We start from the raw sequence: 21,109 nt of genomic DNA, 5'->3' as shown, positions 1-21,109 counted from the left end.
CAAAGAAACAGAAGGAAAAAAACCCCTTGAATGGAGGCTGCTTTCTTTGGGGGAGGGGCAGGGTATTCGTGAGGCACGGGTCCTACTGTGCTATGGCGCCTGCGCGCTGAGATCCGAGCGCTCTGAGATCCGAGCGGGCTAAGACACTGTGGGGGAGGGGTGGCCAGGTCCCGAGAGACTCCAGCTGTTTGGGATTGTATTCTTCACCCCCGGTGTTTTTAGCTTCTCTGCTGGGCTGCTGACTTGCTCCTATAGCAAAGCTCTCACCGCAGAAACGGCTGCGATCGCGTCCTACCCCCTCTCCGCTCCACCCGGTTCTGAGCTGCTATCTGTGCTCTGGTTGCAGCTGCTGCCCGCAGACTGCTTCCAAATACCGTCCCCGCCCTCACGCAAAAACAGACCTTTCTTGACGAGTCTCAAGGATGGTTTCTCTTGGTAAGTAATTGTATGGTTTTTTTTCAGTCGAGCATTAATTCAGAGGCATGAAATGAAATGAATAGTGAGAGAAAAACACGGAGATTACACAGAAGTGTATTTCCTCTCCGCCATCTTGGCCGCTTCCTGAGGGCTTTGAAGTCCAACAATTTTCTATGTCCATGAGTCAAACACCATAACTGCCACACTCTTTCAGTGGTGAGCACAATCAGCAACAGAACCACCCGATATTTCTTGGGTCTTCTCCTTCGTTTCAAGGATCTGCTCTGTCTCTCTGCTATGGACAAGGCAAATACTGCTCGTTGGCACCCATCTGATTCCTTCTCCACCTGTAGAGATACAAGCAAACCCTCTCCCCCAAGCAGTTAACCTATCTGGTCCCTTCCATTCATCACTTTCTGGGTCTCTCCACATCACCTGGCGATTATCTAAAGATAGTGGAGCTACTCGCACTGGATACTGCCCTTTTGGTAGATTATAAAACCTGTCTGCCAGAGCCAGTGCATCTTTGTCAAAAATCAAGAAGTTAATAGTATAAAGGGCTAGACTTAGAAGTTCTCTAGGGTTACCTGTGGCTCCCCCTTTCTTTTGTTTTTGGAGCAGCATCTTAATATCTCTGTTTTTCCTTTCTACTATTGCCTGTCCTTGAGGATTAAAGGGTATGCCAATGGTGTGTAAAATCTTATACTGTGCACAAAAGTGTGCAAAATGTTGGGAGGTATATGCAGGACCATTGTCTTTTTATTGCTTGTGGCACACCCATAATGGCAAATGCTTGTGTGAAGAATTCAGTGACCACTCGGGCTGTCTCTTTTGCTGCTGGTATTGCAAAAGTGAATCCTGAAAAGGTATCTACCACAACGTGGATAAAAGACAGATGACCAAAAGATTTATAATGGGTCACATCCATTTGCCAGATTTCATTGGGTCTCAAACCACAAGGGTTCTTCCCTGGAGACAGTGTAGGAGTGTGGAAAGGAAGGCAAGCTGTACAGCTTTTTACTATGCTCCTAGCTTCCTCTTTTGTTATCCCAAATTGTAAACGCAAAGCTCAAGCAGCCTGATGGTATTTAGAATGGGATTCCTGGGCTGGCCTCCTGAAATAAAGGTGTACTGCCTAACATAATTAAAAGGCTTATTTGCCTTTGAATTCCCATCAAAAATAGGACCTGGAAGTCCACTATGTGAGTGGACATGCAAAATATAAATCTTTCCTGGATGCTTTCTCATTTGCTCCTGAAGTTCCTTAAAGAGCTGATATATATTAGAAGCTGCAAATTTTATTTGGGTTGTGGCAATTCTTTGTACCACACCTAATGAATAGGCTGAATCAGATATTATATTTATGTCTCCTGGGTAATAAGTGAGAGCTAGTATGATCACATACAATTCGTTCTGCTGAGTGGACTGAAAAGAAGTTCTGATTACTCTTTTTATAGTTAAGTCATGAGAGTATACAGCACAAATATTGTGTTTGGATGCATCTGTAAAGATAGTTGGTCCTTTAAGAGGAACTTTAGAAACTTTTTCTTTAAGAATCCATCGCCAATTATGTAAAAGTCTGGTTATCTTTAATGGAGACCCATGTGTAAAATTTGGAGCCATGGCTAATAAAATTTGCCACTCTGGGATGGTCTCACAGCACACATTAATTTGTGTATTGGTGTAAAAGGTGTATATCTTATTAGGTCTTGTCCCAGATAATTGTACTGTTTGCTTAATGGCCTTTAATAAAATTCTAGCCACAAGCACTGGGTAAGAAGTAAGGCTTTATTCTGGTTGTGCTGGGAGGTTCACCCACTCTATCACCGTGTCTCCTTGATGAAGGACTGCTGTGGGTGCCTCTTGTGTGGCAAAAACTGATATTTCCAAGGGTTTTTGAGTGACTCTTTCAACCACATTAGATAAAGCCAGTTCAACTTTTCTCAAAGCCTCTTGAGCTTCTTTTGTAAGCTGGAGTGGTGAATTTAAAGCACTGTCTCCCCTTAAAATGTCATATAATGGTTGTAACTGATAGGTATTCAAGCCTAACACTGGTCGCATCCATTGGATATCTCCTATCAATTTCTGAAAATCATTTAAGGTGTTTAGCTTCTCTGTTCTTAAGGACAGTTTTTGTACTGTAAGCACCTTAGGATATACTTCATATCCTAAATATTGAAAAGGAGCATGCCTTTGAATTTTCTCTTCAGCTATGTATAATTTGTAGTATCTTAGTGTAGTATCTTTTGTAGACATGCTTCTAGCATTTGTTCCTCAGGTGCACATCCCAATATATCATCCATATAATGTGATAGCATAACTTTTGGAAATGCTTTTCTTACTGGAGCAAGAGCAGCAGCAACATACATTTGACACATAGTGGGGCTGTTTTTCATTCCCTGCGGCAAAACTGTCCATTCATATCTTTTATAAGGCTCAGCTAAGTTAATGCTGGGCACTGAAAAGGCAAATCTTTTCATATCCTCCTTATCCAGAGGGATAGAATAGAAACAATCCTTAATATTTATGACCCAAAGAAGCCATTCTCTAGGCAACTGAGTAGGAGATGGAAATCCAGGCTGAAGAGTTCCCATAGTTTCCATCTGTTCATTCACTTTTCTTAAATCAGTGAGCATCCTCCATTTTCCAGATTTCTTTTTTACAACAAACACTGGGGAATTCCAAGGACTTAGAGAAGGTTGTAAGTGCCCTTGTTCAAGCTGCTCCTGTACTATATCTAATAAGGCCTGAATTTTATCGCTACCTAAGGGCCACTGTTTCTATCCACACTGGTGTATCAGTTTTCCATTGGATAGGAACAGGTGAAAGTGTTGGCAGGCCTTCAACAGCAGCCCTGCTTAAAAAACCGAAGTACTCATTTTTAACCCTAATTGCTGTAAAACATCTCTTTCCCACAGATTGATGGGGACTTTTCAACTATAAAAGGAGTAAAAACTCCTGTTTTGCCTTCAAAAGTCCATCTCATAGGGGCAGCACTAACTTCAGCTACTATTGATCCTCCTACTCCAGACATGTAGATGTCTGCTTTAATCTTTGGCCAGTGACTGGGCCAATTAGCCCTCTAATGACTGTACGATCTTCACCTGTGTCTACCAATCCTTCTAATGGTATATATAATCCTAATGGTATAGAGATCCTGAGCATAGGTCGGTCAGCTGTTACAGCTGCTGTCCAGTATATTCCTGGATTTTGTGGTCTGGAGTCAGAATCTGGGTGACTATTACCAGGTTGCTTATTAGGATTCTGTATGAGTAAACCTGATGCTACTACTTCTCTTGGGTGATAAGTCACACATTGTCTACCTGTATTAGTGACTGGGATATTATCTACACATTCTCTAGTTTCCCACATCAGTGTGTGAATGGACACTGTTTTGTACGTATAAAAAGGAGGTGAAATGGTCAAGCCTACTGTGCCTGGAGGCAAGGGATCCATAGGCTGGAGAGGAACAGATTTCGCCTCTCCAGGGGGTATCTCAGTTGTCCCAGCTGCATACAGCTCTATTCTCCCCAATTGTAATTCCTTTCTCCCATCAGGTTGCTTCCTGGCTGGTTAATTGTGTAATCCCCTTCTCCCATCATATGGCTTTCTGGCTGATTGGTCATATCTGGGTACTGGACTTCTAGGCACTCTCTGGGTGCACCATTGGCTGCCATCATGCCCCAAGTGTTTTTTGCCTTGGGCCCTGGGGCTGGGCCCCTCCTCCCGTTTCCCTGAATCTGTCTACATTCTGAGGCCCAATGGAAGCCTCTGTTGCATTTTGGACATGGAGTATTGGGTGTTGTTCTCCCACCCTGTTTTCCCATTCTATCTCTATGCCAACATTGAGCTTTCAGATGTCCTACTTTTCCACACTGAAAGCATCTACGAGTCTCTCTGGAAGCCCCTTGCCAGGAGGAACCCTGTCTTCCCATGTTTGGATTTTGGGAAGTCTGCATCATAGCCTGGCTATAAAAGGCATTTGTGCCCACTGTGGCACAGCGTCTCATGAACTCCTCTAAAGGAGCATCCTTGCGCAGTCCTAGTATAATTCTTCTGCAAACCTCATTAGCATTTTTCTTAGCAAGTTGCCTTATCAAAATGTCTGTTATTGCATTTTCCCCATTTGTTCTTGTGATAGGTGTCTGCAAACGTCCCACAAAGTCAGCAAAGGATTCATTTGGCCCTTGTGTTATTTTTGTGAAGGCCCCACCCTTGTCATCTTTATTGTGTAGAGAAACCCACGCTTTGATAGCATTAGCAGCAATTTGCTCATATGCTGCTACAAAATAATTAATTTGTACTGCAACATTTGCATAAGGACCTACACCTGTTAGTAGGTCACAGGTGATTACAGCATGAATTCCACTTTGACTATTTTGTTGGGCTTGTATCCTACAGAGCTCACTATATTCAGAAAGCCACAAGTAGTTTTGTCCAGGTTCTAGGCATATCCTTGTTATAGATTTCCAGTCATTAGGGGTCAAGATTTCAAAAGCCAAATTTTGTAATAATATCTTAACATAATCTGATGTAGCCCCATAAAGAGTGCAAGCCTTTTTCAGGTCTTTGAGGATTTCTATATCAAAAGGAGAGTATCTTCTACTTTCATGACCTGAAGAATTAAACTGTTGAATTACAGGAAAAATGTGGTGTTGAAATTCTGATACATTTCTCCCTTCCTCTTTGGCCTTAATTAGACCCTTTTGCAATCTAGTCATAGCAGCAGCTGGATGCTGGGGGGGGGAGGGGCGGTGCTGGTGCTGTCACTGCCCCTCCCCTCATTATCCCTCCTCCCTCCATCCCGAAGGCTGGAGTTGATGGAGGAGAGTCAATTACCTGCTCCTTAGGTGGGGCTGAAGCTGCCTCAGATTCACCCCGCTCTTGAGCCTCCCTTAAGTCTCCATGCCCTGTGGGGATATGGTCATTAATCTGTTCTTTGTCTTCCTCCCTTTATCTCAGGCTTCCCCATTTGGCTATTCCTAGCGCCTTTTCCTTTTCTTCTATAACTTATATGGCATCTTAAGTCCAACTGTACTATATTGGAGAAATAGAATGCCTCGATGGAAATTGAATGAGGATCATTTTCATTGTAATATGCGGAGAGCTGTTGACCAATAAATGCCCAATTATCTGTAGAGATTTGCTCTTCCTCTAAGAACCAAGGGGAGGTGCGTTTTAATGTACCAAGAAGTCTAGCTGTCTGTTCCCAAGTTATAAGTAGCCCTTGATCTTCTATCAGCTTAAGCAGGCTTTCTATAGCGCCACTCCTAGGTAGGGGTGGGGGTGGAGGGGTTGGTGTGGGGGGATGGAGAATCTTTAGCTAGGATCTGTCCCATTTCAGCCAAAAAAGGTTACTAGTTTAGTCTATACTTACCTAAGTTCCTGGTCACTTGAGACTTCTTCAGTGAAAGTAGGGTCCTTAGTCCCCACGTTTGGGTTCCAAATGTGATGACAACATATTTAAAATCAGCCGGAGTCAGGAACTCAGCTTAAGGGAAAAATCTTCAATCTTTATTGAAGTGAAGAGGTGAAAAAGCATTGCAATAGCAATATGGGCAAGAAAGATTGCTATAGCAATATGGGCACCTGTGACAGGAAGCCAGCTAGCAGAGGGGGATTGGAGATGAAAGGCCGTCGTAATGGCAATGCGAGCAGCTGTGTCAAGACGCCAGCCAGCAGTCTCTCCTCCGCTTCCCTTCCCACTCCCTTGCCTCCATCCACCAAAAACGTCATTTCCTATACAGCACATCAGGACTTGCACAAAGAGTGGGCGAGGGCCATTCTTTCTCCAAGCATATATATATATATATATATTACTATTTAGCCTCATGTGCTTGGGACCTCAGTGTATCAACTCAAGCCTCAGCCCATTACATACCCATTTAAAGGTAAAAGACCTGAGAAGAAAAAATGAAAGCAAAAAATTAAGAATGTGAATGGAATTAAAAAAAAATTTATAATATGATATCTCTGGTAGTTTCTGAATGGGATGACAAAGAAATATAAACATTTCTCAGATGTACAAAAATCTACCATATTCTATGGCATATAAGTTTCATAAACACATGCCAAAAAGAAAAAAGTTAAACACATTCTTTATTGACAATAAGAAGGATAAAATTATAATCCATTTTTAAAATTTAACAATTTTCTCCTTTGAACAAAGAAGTGAAACTTACATGTAGACTAATTTAATCCTAAAGAACTGGTGGTTCAAAGAACAAATTTCAGAAATAATGAAGTATTTGATCCAAAAAAAAAAAAAATGACAATAATGAAGTGACTTACCAAAACTTTTGTAATATAGACAAAACATGAAAAATGAGTCTCTAAACATTTTAATGATCAACAAACAAGAAAAGAGATCAATGAATTAAACATGGAAAAGAAGTAGAAAAAGAATGGATTTCTAAAAAAAAAACCAATTTCCAATAATACTAAAATAGAAAATCCAAAAAATGGAAGAAAGGAACAAAATTGAAATGTTTAAAAAATTGAATTAATGAATAAAATTAGAAAGACTTTCTTTAAATCGCATGTAGCAACAAAAAGATTGTGTGATGATCAATTGTAATGGACTTGGCTTTTTCAACAATGAAGTGATCCAAGGCAGTTCCAATAAACTTGTGATGGAAAAAACCATCAACATCTAGAAAGAACTATGGAGATTGAATGTGTGGACCAAAGCATAATATTTTCACCTTTTTTTGGTGGTGGGAGTTTGGTTGTTTTTTTTCTACTTTCTCATTTTTTTTTCCTCCTTTTGATCTGATTTTTCTTGTGTAGCACAAGAAATATGGAAATATTTTTAGAAGAATCACACCTGTTTAACTTATAGTAGATTGCTTGCTGTTAGGAGAGGAGCAAAGAAAAAATTGCAACACAAGTATTTGCAAAGGTGAATGTTGAAAATTATCTTTGCACATATTTGGAAAAATAAAAAGCTATTATAAAAAAGGAATATATATATATATATATATATATATATATATATATATATATATACATATATATATATATCCAGAATAATAGAGCAAGAAATAGAGAATTTAAACAATTTAATTTTAAGAACAAAGATTGAATAAGCCATAAATGAACTCCAAAAGAAAAATATCTCAAGACCATTTGGACTTCCATGAAAATTCTATTACTTCCATCAAATATTCAAAGAATAACTCTGATATTACATAAATTATTTGTAAAAATGAGAAAAGAAAGAATTTGGGACCTTCTATTTACTTCAGTTGATTTTGTATAAGAGCAATTCTCTATAAATTCTCCTAGTATGGAACTCTGTAATTGAAAAAGTTGCTCCATTAAGCCACACCCTATTAGTCATTGTTTTAGTGATTCATTAACTTGATAAATAAACTTCTGCAGCAACCTTTTAAATTTCTTGGTCCAAATAGCCTGAACATCCTCTGACTCCCTGGTAGTCCGTTCTCAAATAGCAGATAATAAGAGAATAGGTCAGACTGAACATTTCTTTCCAAAAAAGGCAATTACTAATCCCATTCTTAACTGCTGCTCTATTCTTTTCCCTCTTAGTCCTAATCTCAACATGGTTAAAACATTGTCCAGCACATTCTCCAGATCATGCTTCTAATTTGTGACTCCTGTTAACATTGACCTTTGCTATGACCAAATTCATAACCTGCTCTTCTGCCTTCAAGTTATGGTCCTTAAAAATAATGCTAATTTTAAATTTTTTTCTCTGCCTCCAAATGCTGAGTAAAAATATCTTTTCCATTTTCTCCCACTGCAGTCCAGTTTTTGCAAAGTCATTAATAAGAGCCAAGAGATTATTAATCTTTTTATATTTCTATTTTCCTTGTCAAGATCCTTAAGTCCCCATTGAGCTAACCCTACATAGATCCCCTTCCTTATCTCACTGAGAAAATTTCTCATATAATACTAAAAATACTTCAGCAACAGATTATCAGAATCCTTTCTCTGGCAATTCAAAGGGAGCCCTTTGGCTCCCTTTCTTCCACATTAACCTTCTCATACTTCAAAAATGAATATAACTGTTACATCATTGCTATCGACTCCTGTTAACTAGGCCAAAAATTCTAAGTTTCAGATTTAGGATTAGCATGCTATGGGATGCTATAAAAATGTAAAAAATTCACTTAAGATAAAACTTCGAAGTACACAGTTCAGATAAAATTTTACCTTCCTCTAGTTTAATATTTTCCACAATCAGGACTGTGATAAGTCAGAAAAGCACTTCTGTGAAGCAATGGGAATGCTGCTGAAACATTTAACACCATATTCCCATAAACTGAGTCTCTTATGCCTCAAGTGATAAGGAAACAAAGGAATAATGATCCCAAGTTTTCTGCCTATTTAAAGAGAAAACCAGCCCTGCCTACATACAACAAATGTTGTTCTCACTTCACTCACAAAACTAGAAGTTTAGGGTTTTAGGATTAGAGCTTGGAGTGCTGGGTCATAGAAAAAGGCTGGATCATAGAAGCCTTGAAAAATGAAGATGGTCAGAGTATGTCATTGGTGGGATTGGCTGGCTACAGGATGGTGAATGTTCATGAATCAGAAGCAAAGGATCCCAGGGTTTGCCACTTCTAATTTTGTATCTTGGTATTTATGAGAATAATTAGATTAATGCTGTGGCTATAGAATCCCCCAACAAAGGGGATCAATTAATTCTTCTCCTTCAAGGGTAATAATTTGAGACTTCATTGACTTGGAGGATTGAGACTTATGTTGTTGGCAGAATTCCCTGTTTACCTGAATCTGAGTCAAGAGATCTCCAGTTGGATGTTAGGGTTTCACACACAGACCACAATGAGTAACAGAAATTGTCAATTAAATCAGTTCTATATCCTCAATGATTTCTTTTCCTAATTAAAAGTCTTCCCTTGTTTTGTTAAGAGTTAAATGGACTAAAAGTATTTTAATCCATTCTATTCTAGAACTAAGGAAACCATTTTTATCTGATAAGCTCTAGCTTACTACAAAAGAAGACTTAAGAGTCTACTGCCACCACAAGAGGGCTGGTGAATGTGGGGAATTTGTCCCAAATTTAGTTCCTAATCTAGAGGAATTTACATATAGTAATCTTGTAATTATTTAGCTCAGTGAAGAATTATTAAATACTTATTATATGTCAAGCACTGTGCTAAACTAGGGGTACAGAGAAAAACAAAAGCAATCTCCACCCTTAAGGAGTTTATATTTTAATAAGAGTGACAATCGGTAGAAGAAAATAGATTTATTGAAAAGATGCAATACAAAGTAAATGGTAGAGACTTTCTTTCACCAAATAGATGAAGACCTCTAAGAAGAGTTGTACAATTGCCATTCACTTGGGACTCTGTAGCCAGAATAGTCAAAGAGTATCTCATTAAGGTATCTTTTTTTTTTCTTTCCAAATACATGCCAAGATAGTTTTCAACATTTGTTCTTGGAAAACCTTGTGATCCAAACTCTCCCCCTCCTTCCTTTCCTTATCTCCCTACTCTCCAAGACAACAAACAATCTGATATAGGTTAAATATGTGCACTCCTTTTAAACATATTTCCATATTTGTCATGTTTTACAAGAAAAATCAAACCAAAAGGAAAAAAAGATGAGAAAGAAAAAACCAAAAAAGTGAAAATACTATACTTCGATCCACACTCATAGTGCTCCATAGTTCTCTCTCTGGATGCAGATGGCATTTTCCATTCCAAGTCTATTGGAATTGCCTTGAGTCAGGTCATTGTTGAAAAGATTATAATCCATCATAATTGATCATCACAAAATCTTGTTACTGTATACAATTTTCTTTGGGGTTTGCTCACTTCATTTAGCATCAGTTCATATAAGTCTTTCCAGGCTTTTCTGAAACAGCTTGCTTATCATTTCTTATAGAATAATAATATTCTATTCCATTCATATACTATAAACTTATTCAGCCATTCTTCAATTGAAGGGCATCCCATCAATTTTCAATTCCTTGCCACTGAAAAAAGAGCTGCTATGTTATGGGCCAGAACTCTGAAACAAGGATTCTTACAAGGTGTTAAGTCAATGGAATTGATAAAGATAATCAATGGTTGTTTAGCAAGGTACTTAGTAAGTTCTTTAGTTCAGTACATGTACTTAGTACTTAATATAGTTCTACAAGATTCATACCTATGATAAGAGAGCATATAAGCTTGGACAAACTCAAGCTAGATTCATTCAGAGCCCAAAAAAGATAGAAGGCTGGAGGATGAAGCACAAGTCCTTGGACTTCATCTCACAGTGCCTTGGTGGCAGGCTCTCCTCCATTGCTTCTCCACTGAAACCAAAACTCTGGAAGGCCTCCAGAAAACTAGCCAAGCTCTAAGTGAAGGAGATAGGACTTTGAAGGAGACAATAAAGGATTTGAACTTTAACACCTGGCTACATTTGTAGTGATTACTCTGACTGAAAGGAAGGCTGCTCCCGGAGACCCCAAGAGAATACTGCAAGAGAACTTTATACTGCTATCAACATTTTCACACAGGTGTGTCCTTTCCCCTTTTCTATCATCTCTTTGATTTATAGATCTAATAGAGACATTGTTGAATCAAAGAGTATGCACAGTTTTATAGCCCTTAAAATGGTTTTGATTCAGAATTGCTCTATTCTTTTCCAGGCAAGATCTGCATAGCTACAGACATATGAAAAGTCCTAGAAATGCACATGAATGGAGTGAGTGGTGTGCTCATTAAAGAGTTGTCTTAAAGCTTGGAACATTCTTTTCAGAATTCTTTCAAGTAATTGTTGTGCTATCTTGAGTATTAAAGCTCTACCTTATTGATAAGGAGAACGTGCCCCATCTTTTGAGTACTGTCCACATTTAGAGTACTTACTGTCATGGTGCAATCTATTAACTCCCAGGTAACACTTCTCTGGTTGTCTGACTGGATGGGAAAGCAGAGCCAGAGGATTCAATAATTTAAAATAAGGTCCTGGATTACATTCCTTGGTTTGCAATTTTCTAACTGGTACTCACTTTAAAATAAAATATGAAATCTGCCACCTTGATTTAAGTTGAATAGGGTTAAAAGGATAAATAACTCTTCACCTCCCATCTCTTTCTTATTTGCAGACATTGGCCAGATACCCATACCTTAGTTTGGATTTTATTTTTGTATCTATTTAACAAACACTTTTTGACAACAATGATGATGATGGTGATGGTGATAGACTATTTTAGAATTAATGAAATAATGAATACTGAAATGAGATAAAGAGGCATCATGGTAGATTAGCACTTAAATCCTATCTCTGTTACATAGTGCCTGTGCTTCACTCTTTAAGTTACCCCTCCCCCGCCCTGAATTCTTTAAAACTTTAAATGATAGAGGATATACCAGATCCTAGGCCCAGATTAGGGGAAAATATATACATAGAGAGAGCAAGATTTACATATTTGTGACACACACATTTGATTTGCCAGTCCAGTGGATACTATTAATATGTGACAAATCAAAATGACAGACTTTATGTATTTTAATTTTAAGTTAATGCCTTTTGTTAGTAATGTTTCTGAGCACAGTGTTGATAAGGTCAACCACAGGGTTCCAGTTCCATGAAGAAAAGAGCACAATGATGCTTAATTCAGAGGGAGCTAGTTATCTAGAAAATAAGTGCTTTGGTCACAGTTAGAAATTGGTTGAATTACTAGTGGCTCAATCACTATCTTCAGTATTATTGGAAAAACAACTTAAGGTTGTTTACCATCTAATGGTAAGTCACTTTTGAAGACTGGAGACTGTATAATTCAATTCAACAAAGCAATATTACACATGTAGTGACCTTTCTATTGAGATAAAAATAACTCAAATCTAGTAAAAAATGTGTTTTCAGCTGTTAAATTTCCCCTGTCTTATTCAGGGTTTATAAAATAAATCACAGATAATTATTCTTATTTTGATTCCTTGTCATAGTTTCTGGAGCAGGAGTTATTAATAGGGAAATGGAGATGAATTCCTCAGAGATTTTAGCTATTCTTCCTTTAAGCCAGGAGTATACTACATTTAAATTTGCAGGCCAGAGGGCTGGTGTTTCCCTCCCAATTGCTTTCCTTCAATGTTAACTCAGGGCTGCTACCTACAAAATTAGCTGGCACTCATCCTCCAGAGACACAAGAATTATACTCCATTTCGGTATTTTTTACCTCCATCGAAAAAGCTGGAGTAGCTTGACCTACAGTGATGCCAAATTCAGTATTTTCCTGTTACAGTGACCGTCAAAGACAAATACCGGTAATGTATTTTCCAATTCTTTAGAAAATTCAATTCAGCAAACATTTATTGTACGCCTTCCAAGTGGAAGGTTTAAATTTTATTCATCGTGTCTATTTCCTTTTACAGCTGCAAATTTTTGATTTAATGATAGCAATAACCCGATTACAGTCAGCGTCAGTGATTTTTTTAAAAGCGGAATCCCTGAAGCATTCCTCACCCTTCTCAAATTTTTAAAAAAATCAATCTTTTGCAGTTTTGAATTCTATTTAAAGCAAGTGACATTCTTATTTGCAGTGCCCACTGAACATAATCTCTCTCATACCGTTTTCGTCTCCACCCTGAATTTTAGTTTAAAAAAAAAAAGTAAATCTTAGTGGAGTCCTACCCGAGTGTAAAAATCTCTACCCTTCTGGGTTTGTGATGGCTTCATTGCCTCACCGCTAGATGAGGAATCTGCAGCTTGAGGGAGCTATGCCTTCTGTAGAAGTGGGGCACAGTTTGCAGCAGCAATAGCAGCATGTGCACAAATAGCATTCCCAAGCTATCCAACTGTTTGTTCCCAATTCAGAGAACTGGATGTCAGAGTGATGGATAGGGTTTATGTGTGTGTGCGTGTGTTTGTGTTTGTGTTTGTGTTCCAGAACTTGCAACAGTTGGAAAGCGTCAGTAAGCAAAGAACCGCGCGACAGCGGGGACAAGTAAGTCTCCACCCTTTATTATATCATTCACCTTGCAGATATCCTAGGTTCCGTTTCCTCGTTTTCACCATCTACTGGTCCACTTTACAGCCAGATGTGCTCCCTACCAGCTCTCCAGTCTCCCTCCCTCCCCCACCTCTTGCAGTGCATTTGTCTCCTCCCTGGGTGTTAGGCTGGAATAGTTCTATATAGGCAGGATTTCCCCTCTTTTCTGTAGTGACTGGAGGGGGACCCGGCCTCCCCTTCCCACACTTGGTGCTACTGCCTCTTTCCTAGTCACGCTCTTTCGAGCTGCCAATCCTATTCTTTTCTTTCCTCTTGCTAGTTCCCCCTCCCTCCTTTTTCCTGTCAGGCAGCGACTAGGCCCCGCCCCTTCTATCCTTTCAGCTCTGGTTGCTGGGGATTGCCGAATCAACCAAACCTAGCACGAGCAACGCTGCGAATGCGCGCACGCGCACCCCCGTGTGAGTCTAGAGTTTTCTGTATCTGTCTCTGTGTGTATTATGTGCAAAATGGAAAAAAATTCGGGTCCTGGGGCGGGAGTATTTATGGCAAAGGAGGACGAGAGAGAAAAGAGATAGGGAGAGAGATGAATCCAGAGACAACGAAAACAGAGATAGAGCAGAATCAGGGGAAGGTAGAACTAGAGCCTCTCTGAAAAAAGAAAACAGAGAAAAAGGGAGCCACTCCCCCACATATTCCTAAAGCGGGAGGGGCGGGGCCTGACCGGGGGCGGGACTCGGAGGAGCTCGCTCGGACCAGAGGAGCCTCCCTATTGGCTGAGACAATCCGGGTCGCCGGCGCTTGGGTGATTAGCATGTTTGCCTGCGCATTCGCCCGGTCGGGAGGGCGGGGTCGGAGGATTCGATTAGTTGCCACTGCCGCTGGGGTAGAGAAAACAGCGACGGCTGCGGCGGCTGTAGCGGTGGGAGTCCCCGCTTAGAGCTGGGATAGAGTGGGGTGAGTGGGTCCCGCCGTCCTCCTCTCCCTAGGCGCCTCGCCCGAGCCCTACCGCAGAGGGAGAGAAATCCGCTGGGTCTTTTCGATGGGAGGATGGGGGGGGGGGTAAGAGGAAGAAATGCGAGTGGGCGGACACCGGACAGGGTCGACGGGACAGTCCTGGCCCTCTTAAGAGAGAGTAATAGGGTGAGGGTATCACTGGGGGAGGGGCTGTTGCTATCCCTCCTTCTTCTCCTACCCCCTCACCCTCCTTCCCGCGGGCGCCCGGGGAGTGCCTGGAGGGGAGAGCGCCTTTTCTTTTTTTCTTTTCATAATTTTTTCTTGACTGGGTAGGGGGCGGCTCAATACAGTATTGTCTCCCCCTGAGTAACGGGTTTCATGGTCTGCTTCAGCAGTGGAGGCTGTTCTACCTCTGTGGGGTGGCTTGGGTGCGCGCGCGTGCGTGCGTGCGTGCGTGCGTGTGTGTGTGTGTGTGTGTGTTCTTTCGGTCTCCTCCACCTCCACCCCATCCTTGCCTCCCAGACCTTCTCCTCATTGGAGCTTCCTCTACTGCTGAAGTGTGTCCCCCACCCGCTGTGCTCCGCTCGGAAAAACTCTCCTCCTGGGGGTGCCTTAAGGAGATGGGGCGGGGAGAGGGCTGTCACCAGCTTGCATCCTCCTCGTGATGCTCGCCCACCTTTCCGAGCCTTGGAGATGTGAATCCTAGAAGATCCGGAATCGGGTGTTGCAGCTCTAAGAGTGGTGGGATGGTCTCTGAGCCGCTGAACTTGACTTTGCTGACCTTGATTTTGTGGAGGTGAGGGACCGATCCTCCTTCATCTTCCGATGTCCCCTGTTCTATTTGCTTATCAAGTTTTCAGGTGTGAAGTTAATTTTTGGAATCGCAGAAGATAAACAACATAACTTTTATCTAATGAGAATGAAATATTTTGCATTTCTTTCAGTCTTAAGGTTTTGTGTGTGTGTGTGTGTGTGTGTGTGTGTGTGTGTAGGAGGGCGTTAAAGGGGGAAAAAAATCACATAGATTTTTCCATCATAGTTAAATACACGGTCTTATTATTGTTAGTGCTCAATAACTAACCTGTTTTGATAAACAAACCAAAAAACCAACCAACCAAACAAACAAAAAAAAACCCTGGATGTTTCAGTATGAAAAGACAATTTGCAGTTCAGGGTTTCTGTTCACTTTAATGTTAAAACACATACAAGGGATTTATATTAAATCTCTCATTCTTGATCTCATTCCTATCCTTTAGTTTGATGAAACAGAAACTGAATTATAGGATTGAAATAATCGAAAATCAGTGTCCTTTTAAACACATTCTTTGCATTTGGGACATAATCTTTTAGGTTGGAGCATGTTCTAGTTACTATATAATTGGGAGGGTAGAAGGCTGCAGCATTATCATTTTGACACTCAGTGGGTGTTTTTTTTGACAAGTGCACATAACAAAACATTTGGAAAGATTTTTGCAGGGGGGTAGGGGGAAGACTAGAAGAAAGGGGAGAGAGGAAAAAGCACAAAATCAAAACTTAAGGTTCTGCATGCTGAGCATCTTATCCATATAAGCGCACTTCAGGGAACTATTTAGTTGTATTTAATAATATAGATCAGAAAAATAGCCACACTGGCAAAAGTTAGCCATATAGTGTTCCATTGTAGGAAGCTATTTGGAAGATACAGAAAGAGAAGAGTAAGTGCTAACTACTTTTTTCTTTGTTTAACATTTTTGAAATTATAAATTACATATAGAGCATTTTGAAATATTGACAGGAGTGCTTTCTACAAGTAACTTGCTTGCTTTTTTATACTAGATTTATATTATAGCACATTTACTCTTTTTTTTGAGGTCAGTTTCCTTTCTCTAGCTCTGACCTTTGAATTGTAATTTGCTTATGTTTTCTGGATACATATTCTTTTATTGTTACTAGAGCTTTCCTGGGGTTAATTTATCTGTATATGTTATTCACAGTGCTTCTTGAGCTTTTAAAGGAAAAAACCCTAGTAGCATCACAGCTCACATATATAAATAATAGCAATAATTGCTTGCAAATCAAGTGTTTTTTAAACCAAAAATATTCTCTGAGATAATGGCAGCCACATTTAATGATGACTATCTTTAAATTATTTTCCTTTTGAAAATGTGAAGAAATAGAATGTGGGGAAATTCCATTCAGTGTTCTTTTTTTTACTCTTCTTCCTTTAGCTTAGTCCTTATGTCCAAAAATCCTTGTAAGGCTACCACTGGCAATAGTTATTTTTTAAGAGAAGACATTAACCTCCATTGGGAAAAAAATAACATTTGATCATAATTTTAATGTTGTTCACTGCTTTGTTGTAGTTTTTACTAAGAGCTGGATTTGCTAACTTTAGTTTATTAACTAAATATTTATTTAATAACACTGTGTTCAAGAGAAAATAAATTACAAATGCTTTTGCTTTTTTTTCATCCTTATGAAGGTTGCTCCTCTTTACCTGTACTTTACGCCTCCCTAAAAAACCTGCAACTCTTCATTCCATTTCTGTATGTATTTCATCTTCATCTTCCATTGTATTATTCCTGAAGGGCAGGAACTATGTGTCATTTTTCATTGTTGTATTCCTATTCCCTAATAAGGTGTGTAGCCATAAGCAAGTGTTGCTTAAATATTTTTTGAATTAACATTTTCTTTAGCATATTCAAATATGATTTGGGTTTTCAAAGTTTTGATTGCTTTGAGGTCTGTCTTTTGGGAAGTAGTGGAAATGTTAATATCCCCAGTGATGCATTAATTTCTGGCATCTTAAAACCAGTAACCTGAGTGTGACGTGATAATAAATCCATATGTGCAGTCAAAATGATTCAAAATGATTAAAAATATCATTTGAATATAACATTGTGCCTTGTTTAGTGATTTAACTAGTAATTCAGCAAATATGTGAGACTTACTATGTGCAAAACATTGTCCCATGTTTTAAAGTTGAATACAGAGTTTAAGATCTCTCTGGGGCTGTGGAGCTTATAGCTCAGTAGGGGGATAAGATATAAATGTGGCTAAGTATAATACACGATAAGTGCATTTACTGAGTTGCAAATAATGTTTTTTAATTTAGATAATATAGATTATCTTAGGTTCTTTAAGAATTTGATTTTTGCTGTCACTTAAGAAATATTTTTTTGGTGTATAGGAGAGAGAATTTTTGAAGTTGCTGCTTCTAATAATGGATTCAACAAGATCCTCTCTAATGTTACCATGGAAAATGGACCAATTAAAAGAAGTTTTGCTTTCTTCTGAAATTTAAGTAATTTCTTCTAATTTATTTGCTAGTTTAGACTAAAGAGTAGAAATCTTAGGCAATGATTTTGTGTTTTAATGAAAAATGATTTTTTTTTTGGTATTCAAGTTCCCTTCATATAGGGAAGTGCATAGACATTTCCACTTTTTAAGCGTGGGCTGCTTTTTTCCACTTTATTTTGTGATTAAATATACACCATTATTAAATAATGTGGGAATACAAATCATACTTCAGAAATATTTTCTATTTATATAAAAGTCATTTATATTCAGAGAGTCGGATAACATTTAGGAATTTCAGCATCATTAATCAACAGAGCATCTTATTCAAAAGTTTTTAATATTTCAAGGATCTAGTATTTCATTAGTCCTGGGTAAGTATGAAAGGGTAAGGATGAAATTCAAAATCCAAATGACTTGTGTATGGTTTTTAGGATTTCCCAGATATTGTAACTAACCTGGTGATGGCTTCTCCAAGAAGTACTTGGATGGATACTTCTGTCATTTACTCTATTTTTTTTTTTTTTTTCTTTTTGCTGAGGCAATTGAGTTTAAGTGACTTGCTCAGGATCACACAGCTAGGAAGTATTAAGTGTCTGATATCAAATTTGAACTCAGGTCCTCCTGACTTCAGTGCTGGTGCTCTATCCACTGCGCCACCTAGTTGCCCCCTGTCATTTACTCTTAAGTCTTTTTAACTTAGTATGACCTTCTCTGGGACAATTTGATTTCAAGGTGAGACATTGGAATAGGAGCAGTGGAGAATTCTTCTTGATACTAAAAAAACAAAATTTAAAAACTGTTTTATAACTCCCAGAGTGTTATTTATGAATTGTTTTATTAAGCCTATGTCTGTGTTAATTGACAGCATTTTGAATTAAACTCAAATATTAAAAAACCCAATCCTTTTAGAATGAGATATTTATTAGTTGTGGACTTTATCTTTCTTAAAAGATAGTCAGTCATTTTCTTCTTTGGGAGCCTATTTCATATTTCTAAATTGCCTGTTACTTAGACCTTAACTTCATCCTGTTTTTAGTTAAGGGGGAAGCAGAATAGAGCATGGACAGGTTGATACAAATAAACCAGCACTTCCTGAAAAAACAACTAAAGTTACAAGATGTTCTTTTATGTTGTTTTTTACTGTGAAGAGTTTCTCATTTTTATTGGCCAAAATAAGGCACTTGAAATACCAAATGATATTTAATATTTGTTCCATAATAAACTTTTGATTATTTTGATGAAATTGGTGTTCTATTAAAGAATATCAGGATACATTCTGATTTTAACAAATATTTATTGAACACTTACTACCTGATAAATACTGAGTAAGATGCTTTTTACCATAAATTTGATTTGTGGTTCAGTTTGAAACAAAATGATATAATTATTTCAGTCAGATTTAGTGTTAGGTAGATTTTAAAGAAGTAATTGCATGGAATAGTTCTTTAAGTTAGTTGCATTTTCTAAAGCACAAAAAGTTATAGCTTTTCATGTATAATTATAAAATTGCCTGATAGGAAGAATTTTTCTGTATTTGCAATGTCTCTGCTATTTTTAAAAGCAGGCTGTTAAAAAATCATTTTATAATTTCCAAATTCCAAAGCAACAGGGACAAAGGCTGATATGGTCTTCAATAAGATAGGAAGATTTTAAATAATTGATAGAAAAACCATTTTTCTTTCTTCTTCTCTTCCTTTTCCTCCTCTTCTTCTTCTTCCTTTTCTTCTTCAGATTAAGTGTTACATAGCTAGGAAGTGTAAAATTCTGAGGCCAGATTTGAATTCAGGTCCCCCTGACTTAAGGGCTGGTGCTCTATCCACTTACCACCTAGCTTCTCTTAAAAACCATTTTTCTTTTGTTACTTATGAATTTTAAAAGCAATGATTGCATATTATAGAACCATAAGTCTATAAATAACCTTTGCTAAAACCTTATAAATCTCTCAGCTCATGTGGTAGACATATACCATCTTGTCTGTTCCCTTTAAAAGCTGTTCATTTTCAATATAACCTTCCCAGTGCTTACTAGAATGTTTTCATTTAGATCCTTTTGTATATCAGATGTTCATAAAGAAGACTACCTAGATGTTAGGAAATTAATAAAAGTTACTGTTCTTTTCATTATCTCTTATTTCCCCAATCCAATCACTTGCTCATTTTTTCACTTTTTTCATTGTTGTATGCCTCCTCATATCCATTTATCTTCTAGACTATTGTAATAACCTCCTAATTAAGTGGTCTTTCTGCTTCCAGTATTGTCACCTTCCAGCTTCTCATTCATATAGCTACCATACAGATATTTTAAAAACATAGATCTATGTCACCCTTCTCTGTCCCTTCAACATAGACACCAATAGATCTTCAGTGGCTTTCTTTTACTTCTAGTAATCATTCCTTAGCTTAGCATTTGTGTTTCCACAATGTGGTCCCAAATACCTTCCAAGATTATTTCACTTTAATATCATTTCATCTCTCCCTATCTCTGTTTTGCATAAGTTTTTTCCTAATGCTTATTACTTTCCTCATCAGCCTTCTCTCATACAATATATAATCTGTACTTCAAAGAGCAGCTCAGGTGTGTTTAACTCCTGCTTTTCCTGATTTTGTTTTCTCACATATTATTTTTCTTTTTTTTAGAAATTACTTAAAAAAAAACTTTTGCTTTTATATCATCATAATTTTCCCTAGTACCCTTCCCCCTTTCAGTGAGCAATTTGTATTGTTTATTATTAAAAAATAAAGATAAAAATAAATTAAAAATAACAGGAAAAAATCAGTATAAGAATCAGTACATTGAAAAAGTCAGAAACAGGTACAGTATGCAGCACCTATGAATTGTTTGCTTAGATTTCTTAATTTCAGTCATGCTTGATCTTTATAATTTTGCTATATTTACTTTTGATTTGTGTGTATGATTGTACTTTTTATTTTCATTATTATAGTCACACTGCATATTCTTTTTTTGGCTTTGCTTCAGTTCACGTAGATCTTTCCCAGCTTCTCTATATTCATCACATTCATCATTTCTAACAACACAGTAATATTCCTTTACATTCATATACCACAATTTGTTTAGCTATTTCCTAATACATAAACATCTAACTTTATTTCCAATTCTTTACTATCACAAAAAGTGATAATATAAATATTTTTTGGGGGGGTGTGCGTGGGCGCGCGCACACACACGGACTTCTCAGTGGCTTCCTTAAGATATAAGCTTAGTAATGGACTCTATGGGTCAGAAGTATGGATATTTTATAAATTACTTTCTATATGTTCTATAAAATTATAGAACGTAAGCCTCTTTTTGTTTTTGCTCTTGAATCCCCAGAGCCTAACACAGTGATAGATAAATTTATTGATGTTTAATTGAATCGTATCTTACAGTCTCCCATAATACCTTCTTGTGGGTAATTTATGATCATCTTTGTTCTGAATAATTTGCATTTTGTCGTGCATTATTTTAAATTTAACATATTCTAAACATTGCACCAAAATTTTTGGCATTGAAAATAAATAAATAAATGAG

General features: G+C 38.0%; 1 protein-coding gene across 2 annotated transcripts in view; it reads left to right on the top strand.

Moving 5' to 3' along the window:
• Positions 1 to 14,194: 14,194 nt before the first annotated feature.
• CDKL5 (cyclin dependent kinase like 5) overlaps positions 14,195 to 21,109 on the top strand; it is a 278,542-nt gene continuing 271,627 nt past the window's right edge. Inside the window, exon 1 of one of the 2 annotated variants that reach the window (XM_051984416.1) lies at positions 14,195 to 14,302. The gene's annotated coding sequence lies outside the window, so the exon portion shown is untranslated. Of the gene's footprint in view, positions 14,303 to 14,766; positions 15,099 to 21,109 lie in introns of those variants that run through there. The other variant, XM_051984417.1, reaches the window with a different exon arrangement.

Source organism: Antechinus flavipes, chromosome 3 (assembly GCF_016432865.1).
Source record: "Antechinus flavipes isolate AdamAnt ecotype Samford, QLD, Australia chromosome 3, AdamAnt_v2, whole genome shotgun sequence".
Taxonomy (NCBI): Eukaryota; Metazoa; Chordata; class Mammalia; order Dasyuromorphia; family Dasyuridae; genus Antechinus; species Antechinus flavipes.
This window is presented reverse-complemented; position numbering and strand designations above follow the sequence as displayed.